The 7,939-nt window shown below is 32.3% G+C and overlaps 1 long non-coding RNA gene across 4 annotated transcripts; it reads right to left on the reverse strand.

Annotated features, from left to right (window-relative positions):
* Window positions 1-1,496: 1,496 nt before the first annotated feature.
* Window positions 1,497-4,612, reverse strand: LOC131629975 (uncharacterized). Of its 4 annotated transcripts, none has more exons than XR_009292164.1 (8): window positions 4,299-4,612; window positions 3,871-4,197; window positions 3,671-3,748; window positions 3,523-3,586; window positions 2,768-2,869; window positions 2,232-2,300; window positions 1,668-1,875; window positions 1,510-1,566 (listed from the first exon to the last, which is right to left on the reverse strand). It is a non-coding gene; the product is annotated as an uncharacterized LOC131629975 (long non-coding RNA). The 4 variants fall into 4 exon arrangements; XR_009292166.1 differs by having other exon boundaries at window positions 1,552-1,566; window positions 1,668-1,744; XR_009292165.1 differs by lacking the exon at window positions 1,668-1,875 and having other exon boundaries at window positions 1,497-1,566.
* Window positions 4,613-7,939: the final 3,327 nt, after the last annotated feature.

Below are 7,939 nucleotides of genomic sequence, written 5' to 3' on the forward strand. Positions count from 1 at the left end.
GCAGGTTTTGAACTAAAATCAGTTCATTTTCAAATTGCAAAATACACCCCCCTTGTTTTATTTAATTAAATAATTTTAGTTTTTACTTTTAATTAAATATCAACCAATCAAAATCACTCAAAATCATTTTTCTTTTAGATTTAGGTTTTTATATTTTATCACTTAATTTTTGAATAAAAATATATATTATTATATTATTAGGTTAATTTATTTAGTATAATTGATTAGTTTAATTAATTTACTCAAATTCCAAAAACTACAAAAAAAATAATTTTAGTTTAAACATTAATAGACAATTAGTTTAGACTTAATTTAGATTTAATTAAATTAGGTTAGATTTTTTTTATCATTTAGTCTTTTAATTAGGTTAAATTAGACTCTTAATTTAGTTAAAAACACCAAAAATAACTTAGTTTTAAAAACTTAGACTTAGGATTTTTATCTTATTTTCAAAACTTTTTTTTTCCTTTATCATCCACCCTTTCCATTTCTCGATTCTATTTTTAACATAATTTGTTTGCTTTATTTAAAGTCCTGTAAATAATTTGTAATAAACTTAGATTTAATTCTCGCACGAGTAATGTAATAATTTAGCTTAGGGTTTTAGTTTTTGTGCTCCCGATTATTATTGTAATCCCCCTCCCGAAGCCATGTAATAGCGTAGATTTACTTTCCGCATCTTACATTCCCGCACTTTAAATTCTGTACATATAAAACTGCGTGTATGTCAAAGATAAAAACTGACACTACAGAAAAAAAGGCCTCCTACCACGCCCAGAAAACCGAGGCTTTATGCAAAATAACCGTGGCGTAACGCTGAGGCCACGGTTTGGCCACGGAAATCCAACTGTGGAGTATACGGCCGTGGCCAAAAGTAAAGTCCACGGTTTTTTGGTATAGACCACGCCTTTTTTACAACCGTGGCTTTTTTAGGCCACGGTTTAGGTAGCTTGATTAAGGCCGCGGTTTGTATTTGCCATGACTTAAAAATTGTGGCTGTATGGTAAAGCCACGGTTTCATTTTAACGTTTACGACACAGTATTAGTTCAAGATATAGCCACGGTTTAGTTATGACCACCTATTTAAAACCGTTGTTATATGTTATGCATTCTAAACCATTTATGTAGCCACTGTTTATTTCTGTATCATTACATAAATATGTTATTTTATATATATAATTAACAATAAACAATCAATAGATAAATAACGTTTTCAATCATCATAAACAATCAATAGCCTCTTCTAAGGTCATAATCTGTTCATGGGCACACATTACTCTTTTGTGATAAACTCTTATGGGATCTAAGTATTTGAGTCATCAATACAATCAGTTCATTCATTAGAGCTAGTAAATATATTGTACCAATGCATTACAGATGTAAATGTTCAGATATAACAATCTCATACCATAACAATCATATCTAAAAAATGTGTTCATGGTTTCTATATAACATTTAGGCCATAAAACAATCTATATCTACCTTATTGGAGCAATTTCTTTGATTGTCTTCTATTCCTCAAGACTCAATTCTTCATCATTAATGTCTACACTTCATGGTTGGTGTCTACACTTGAACACACACAAAAAATAATACTGAGTTACTATATGAAAGGAGATGAAACTGATATGCACATTAAAAATCAATATTTGGATCATCTACCCTACCTTGCTTAGCTACCTGTAAAAAGAAACACAGCTCAACCAATCTCTTTACAATAGCTTATGATTAATGCCCAATTCATCTCCACAAAACCAATCAAAACCACAGGTTCAGATCAAAACAGTAAATAGATATACCATAAAGAATCTCTTTAAAATGTTATCATTCTGTCTCTCTCTTCAACAGCTAAAAGGCAGATATCCCATAAAGAATCTGAAATGCACACATATATAAAACATCTATATATAGATATACACATAAATACTTGTATACACGAACTGTGAGACAAGTACAGCAGGCAGCTGAGTTGAATTTAAGCACATAATGCCAAGACTACGCAGATTAATGACATGAAAAAAAGACATCAAGACTCGAAATCCAAAATACAACTTAAATAACAAATATATTTCAATACAAAAAAAAAACATACCAACCCCATGCAAAAGCATTCAGAGATTACTCATTCATAATCTAAAATCCATTGCTTCACAAAGATAGCAACTTATGGTACCAACAAGGAACATAATACAGGCAAGTTAGATACACTACAAAAAATAACAAAAGTATACCTGGGTAAATTTTGACTTGTATGTGTTCAGCACAGTTCTCATAAATGACGCCAGTAATATATCAAATACCTAACCAAAGAATTCAATTAACAATTTTAAAATCATTTCATGTATTGTTTGAAGGGAAGTACATTAAATGCTATCAACAATTAAGTCTTGAAGGGAAGTTTCCTTTTAGGATTATACTCCTCTAGAGTGCATGGTTCATTCTACACTAACAGACAAAGCTTAAGATATAACTACGGATAAGAAAATCAATGAATTGTGCTTCTGTCAAATTCAGAATCAAGTGCTCCTTTTACAAAAGGAAATCCAAGTGATTATCTAATAAACCAGTTGGAAAAAGATGTCTAATACCACCTAATATCACATTGATTAAGAGAGGTTTAATACCTTCCAGTATCACATTGATTAATAGAGGTTTAACACCGCAACATTTGATGATTTATGTCCTTGCAATTAAGGTATGTGCAGGACATATTACGAGTAGTTGACTAAGTAGTTGTTTAGAACACGATGTATAAGTATTTTTATACCTGGACTCAACTGATGAAGTTTAGCCAATTCACATAGCCGCTCAAGCTGAACCACGGCCTGACAAAGCCTAGCATGAGAACCACTCAGCTAGGCTTGTTAGTCTGAAAGAGACAAACACCACAATAAGGCCCTTTCTATAAACAGAATGCTCCTATATATGAAAAGCACAAATAAATAACAGACCAACTCAAAATATCTGCAAGAATTAGTTTACACATGACACAGACACAAACAAATTTTGCAGTTATACAACAACACAATTATCACACTTGATGCTCACCCGTGCAGTTGAGTCTTTGTAACGGGTGACTGATTAGTTCCTGGTTTTCTATATCACATTTAGACACTGTTTACCAATGTCCAATGTCAACTCCACTGTCAAAATATTATCGATGAGGTTCACTGAGATGTCAAGTTAATTCGCATCATTCAGGCTATGAAAGAATATCAGGAAACACGCAAATGGTTCAGCTACAAAGAGGGGGTACTATTGTTGAAAGGAAGGATAGTGATGCAAGGAGGCTGTTATGTTCAGAAAATCACAGTTAAGTGGAAAGGACAGGGTGTAGAAGGTGCAACATGGGAGAATAAACTCAACATTCAAAGACAATTTTGTCAGCTACGACTTGAGGACAAGTTTGTTTCCCTATGGAGAGGTATTGAAAGAAAAAATAAGCATTATGACTTTTAGAATATTATTTGAAATCTAATCAAGCATGTAAAGATTTTAAATAGAACAGGTAAAGCTCATCACCTTTGACAAGGAAAGTCCTCTAACATAAATCCAAACCACATTCAAACACCATATACTTCATAATCTGCAAAAAATCCAAACTATATTCAAACACCATACTTCATAATCTGCAACACACAATACACCAAAACTTCCTTTTAAACCCTACCTCTGCAGAGAAGAAAAACAGATGATACTCTCTGCAAAAACTTTTCTCAAACATACAAAAATCTTCATACACACTCACCTACAAAAATACACAGAAAAGGCCCTCAACTATGATTCAGTTCCCTCAAATCCTTGTACAAAAAATCAGCATAACAAAAATTTGAAGAAAAACTATCAGAAAAAGAAAATTGAGAGGAGAACCTGTAACCGAATCATTCTCCCTCCATCGATTCTTCTGCTCTCTCTCATCTTCAACCTTGACTTTTCTTCATACTTCACACCTTCTCTCAAATTCACCTCATAACAACCTCTAACAGAAATCCTTCCCTTTACCCCATCTCTCTCGATCCAATCTTCATTCAACCTTTCGCCATAACCGTTTTTCTTTAACCTTCAGTCACCATTCATCAATTTGCAGAAGAAAAAGAAAACGGCATACCCTCTTCATCTTCTTCGATCGATCCTTCAAGTCTTCACAAACTCAGAAGGAACCTTCAACCCGCATCAACTCCATCCACGTATCAACAACTGGAACAAAGACGAAAAACAAAAAAGACGATTCAAACTCAGAAGCAAAAGAGGAGGAAATTTGATATGGAGAAAACAAAGCGTAAAAGTCGAAGACGTACCTGAGTGGTGACCTTTGTTTTTTATCTTCTGTCTCACCGCCGTGGAAGAAGCCGTCAAAGCTTCTCTGATCAGTAAAGGCGTGATTTCGATTGATCTGAGAGAACCGAGAGAGAACATGGGATTTGAGAAGAGAGAGAGATTGAGAACGCGTGGAGACCAGAGATAGAAGAGAGTCGAGATGAGAGGTGATAATTCACGGTGGCTGTGTGGTGATGTCGGTTCCGTTGGAGGAGAAAGGCTTTCCGCGGCGCTGTTGCTGCTTCACGATCATGAGAGGGAGAAGAGAAGAATCCCAAAGGTCACTTAACCCTAATCCCCCTTTATGTTTATTTGTTTTAGTTTTTTTCTTTTTAGTTTTTTAAAAAATAAAATAAGTATAAAACAAGAGAAAGAGGGAAACAAATAGAAAAGAGGGAAAACATGGCGGGCACTAAATTTTTGGAGTTGGGCCAAAGTTTTTAGTCAAAATTATAAGGCCGCGGTTTTTCCTTGCGGCTTAAAATATCTGCACTTCTATAACCGTGGCAATTGAAGTACAGGCCATAATTTTACACTCCAGATTCAATATTCTATAACATACGTCTACGCTTTGATAACCATGGCCAAATCATATATGTGGCCACAGTTTCTGAGCTGTGGAAAATTTTAGCGTGGCCGTAGGCCAAATTTCTAATAGTGTGAAGCGTTAGATCACTAACTTCAAAGACAAAAATATCTGAATCAAAACACAATCACACTTGCACCTCTTAGGGTAATCCCTCTGTTACTCTTTTCAAAAAAATCAAATTCTACTGTTTCAAATACAAAACCAAACTTTTGTTTACATCCGGTAAAAGGAGAATTTTCTAAAAGAAATAGGAAAGATTATAAACTTAGGGTAGATCTCCTAAATTGCTTGCTCAAATCAAAACAACAAATGTCTCACATATTCATTGTTTTTCAAAACAAAACTTTCAAAAAAGACAACATTTTGTATATATCCAAACAAGGATCATTACGAAATTAAAGATCTTTTTTTTCAAAACATCTTTTCGAAAGATAAAACACTTTGTATACATCCGCACAAGGATCATTACAAAGTCAATTTACAAAATGAATTTTAAAACCACATACAAGCATTTCAAGGCAAGACAAATGATTCAAAACAAGTGAGCTAAGCAATTAAGAGCATGGATAACCATGGATACAAAGGGGTGCTAATACCTTCCCTTTGTATAACCTACCCCCGAACCCAAAATCTCTTAAAGGTCTTTTTCTGTTTCTTTTATAAACCATTCCTTAATTGGATAAAATAAAAGTCGGTGGCGACTCTCTGATTTTCAAAACTCAAAAAACAAAAGAAGAGTCAGTTCGTATCTCTCATGAGATATAAAAAACCGAGGGCGACAAATATATATCAAAGCAGTCAATCCGCAAAAGATTTATGGGATAAACTAGAGTCAAGGTACATGCAAGAAGATGCTACAAGTAAGAAATTTCTTGTTTCCCATTTCAATAATTATAAGATGGTAGATAATAGACCTGTCATGGAACAATTACATGAAATTGAACGTATTCTTAATAATTACAAACAACACAAAATGCACATGGATGAAACCATCATTGTGTCTTCCATAATAGACAAACTCCCACCTTCATGGAAGAATATAAAAAGGACCCTCAAACATAAAAAAGAGGATATATCTCTTGAGCAATTGGGTAATCACCTTCGATTAGAAGAAGACTATCGTAAAGAAGATGGTACTAAAGACCAATTTACTCACGAGAAAATACATGTTGTGGAAGATGGGAAATCTAAAAGGTCTCATGATAATAAGAAAATAGATGGTGAAGATGTTCATGACCACAATGGAAATGTACAAAGGAAAAGAAAGAAAGGAAGTTGCTTCCATTGTGGCAAATCGGGACATTTCAAAAGTGAATGTAGATTCTTGAAAAAGTTGAACCAAGAGAAGAACTCAAGTGCACAAAAGGATGATCTTGTTGCATAGAAGTAACTTCTAGAAATTATTCACTTTTAAGAATTGTTTATCCAATGTCGGATAAAGTTATAATTAAGGTTGTATTGTATGTAATAAAGTGTGGATTTATTTGGTTTGTATAATTTTATTGTGTGATATATTTATATGAAAGTGAATTTGTTTTTATTTACAAAGAAATTGAATATGAAATTTGATTGTTAATATTTTGATAAATATTGATCATAAAATATTAAATTTTCCTTTATTAAAAGTTATGACATAAATAAATTTACATATAATGAGTTTAATATGTTTTCAACTAATCTCATTTGATTTATCTACTATAAAATAAAAAATGTTGTTTTCCGTAGTTTATTAAATCATTTTAAGTGTTATGACTTAAAATTCAATCTTATTTAAAATATAATGAAGAATAGTTGTATAATAAAAAATAAAATAAAAAATGATGCGTGTATGTTTTCTATGTCATGTAAATGATAAAAGTTTATTTAAGAGAATTTAATTAATCTAACTATTTAAATATAATTTTGACATGTGTTTATAATTTACACGGTTGAATATATGATATAATATATCACCATTATTGTTGTCTTAAATAGAGAAATTCGATAATCATGTTTATTGTGGTTGTTTTACATGTTTATTATACTAACTATAATATGTAGTATGTTTATTGAAAGAAAAGTGAAACTTTAAATCGCATTTCTTGTTATTAAATGGCTTAATAACAAATGTTGACTGATTTAAAATGTTAGTACGAGATATAAAGTAATTCAGTGACTATATTGACATGGTTATGTGATAGTTGGTTAAACTATCAAGAATAAATAAAAGATATATCTGTGTGTGTGTTTGAATATTCAAAATTAATAAAATAGAAATATCTTGCAATTATTTGACGAAATGATTGACAAGGATTCGAAGATTAAAAGTACTTGGACCATAAGAATAAATGTGGTAGGATGAGGTTTTTTCTTAATAGACATTTCTTTTGATAGTAAAGAGTCGGAATCGAACTCGCAACTCTTGGCCAAGAAATAGACACCTCTACCACTGAAGCATTGCGTTACTTGTGAAACATGTTGAACGTTATAAATATATATTCGTCCAGTGCTGTTATTGCAGAATTAAATTCAAGGGGGGTGTTTCTCTTCACCAAGTGAGATGAATTTCTCTATAGAGACAGGACACACGAAAATAGAAATATTCACCTCTAATTTTCACCATTTCAATTATAATAAAATCATTCTTTCACTTTATTAATGCATGAGTAAAGTGTAGAAAATATTTTTCCGTAAACTATTATCAAACGATACGCTTAGTGTGTTTGTGCAATTCACATTAAGGAATTCAAAGTATCCTGAAGGGAATTCGCCGTTAATCTCAATTGCATCCAATATACAATAATTGATGGGGGCGAATTGTTCCAAAAGGTTAGTGTGAAATTCACACGCTTTGAGTTTTCAAGTTCGATCTTCATCAACACTTTCTTTATTCAAGGGCTGCCTCGTATCCACTAACAACCACAAATATCCAACAAATATGAGAGTCCTTATGAAGTATTTGATGTTTTGATAATGATATGTGATGTTTTTGTAATTTATGCGATGTTCATGTGTGTTATGAGAATTATTGAGGATAATCAAAAGCATAAACTC

This window comes from Vicia villosa, unplaced genomic scaffold, assembly GCF_029867415.1.
Source record: "Vicia villosa cultivar HV-30 ecotype Madison, WI unplaced genomic scaffold, Vvil1.0 ctg.000625F_1_1, whole genome shotgun sequence".
Classification (NCBI taxonomy): Eukaryota; Viridiplantae; Streptophyta; class Magnoliopsida; order Fabales; family Fabaceae; genus Vicia; species Vicia villosa.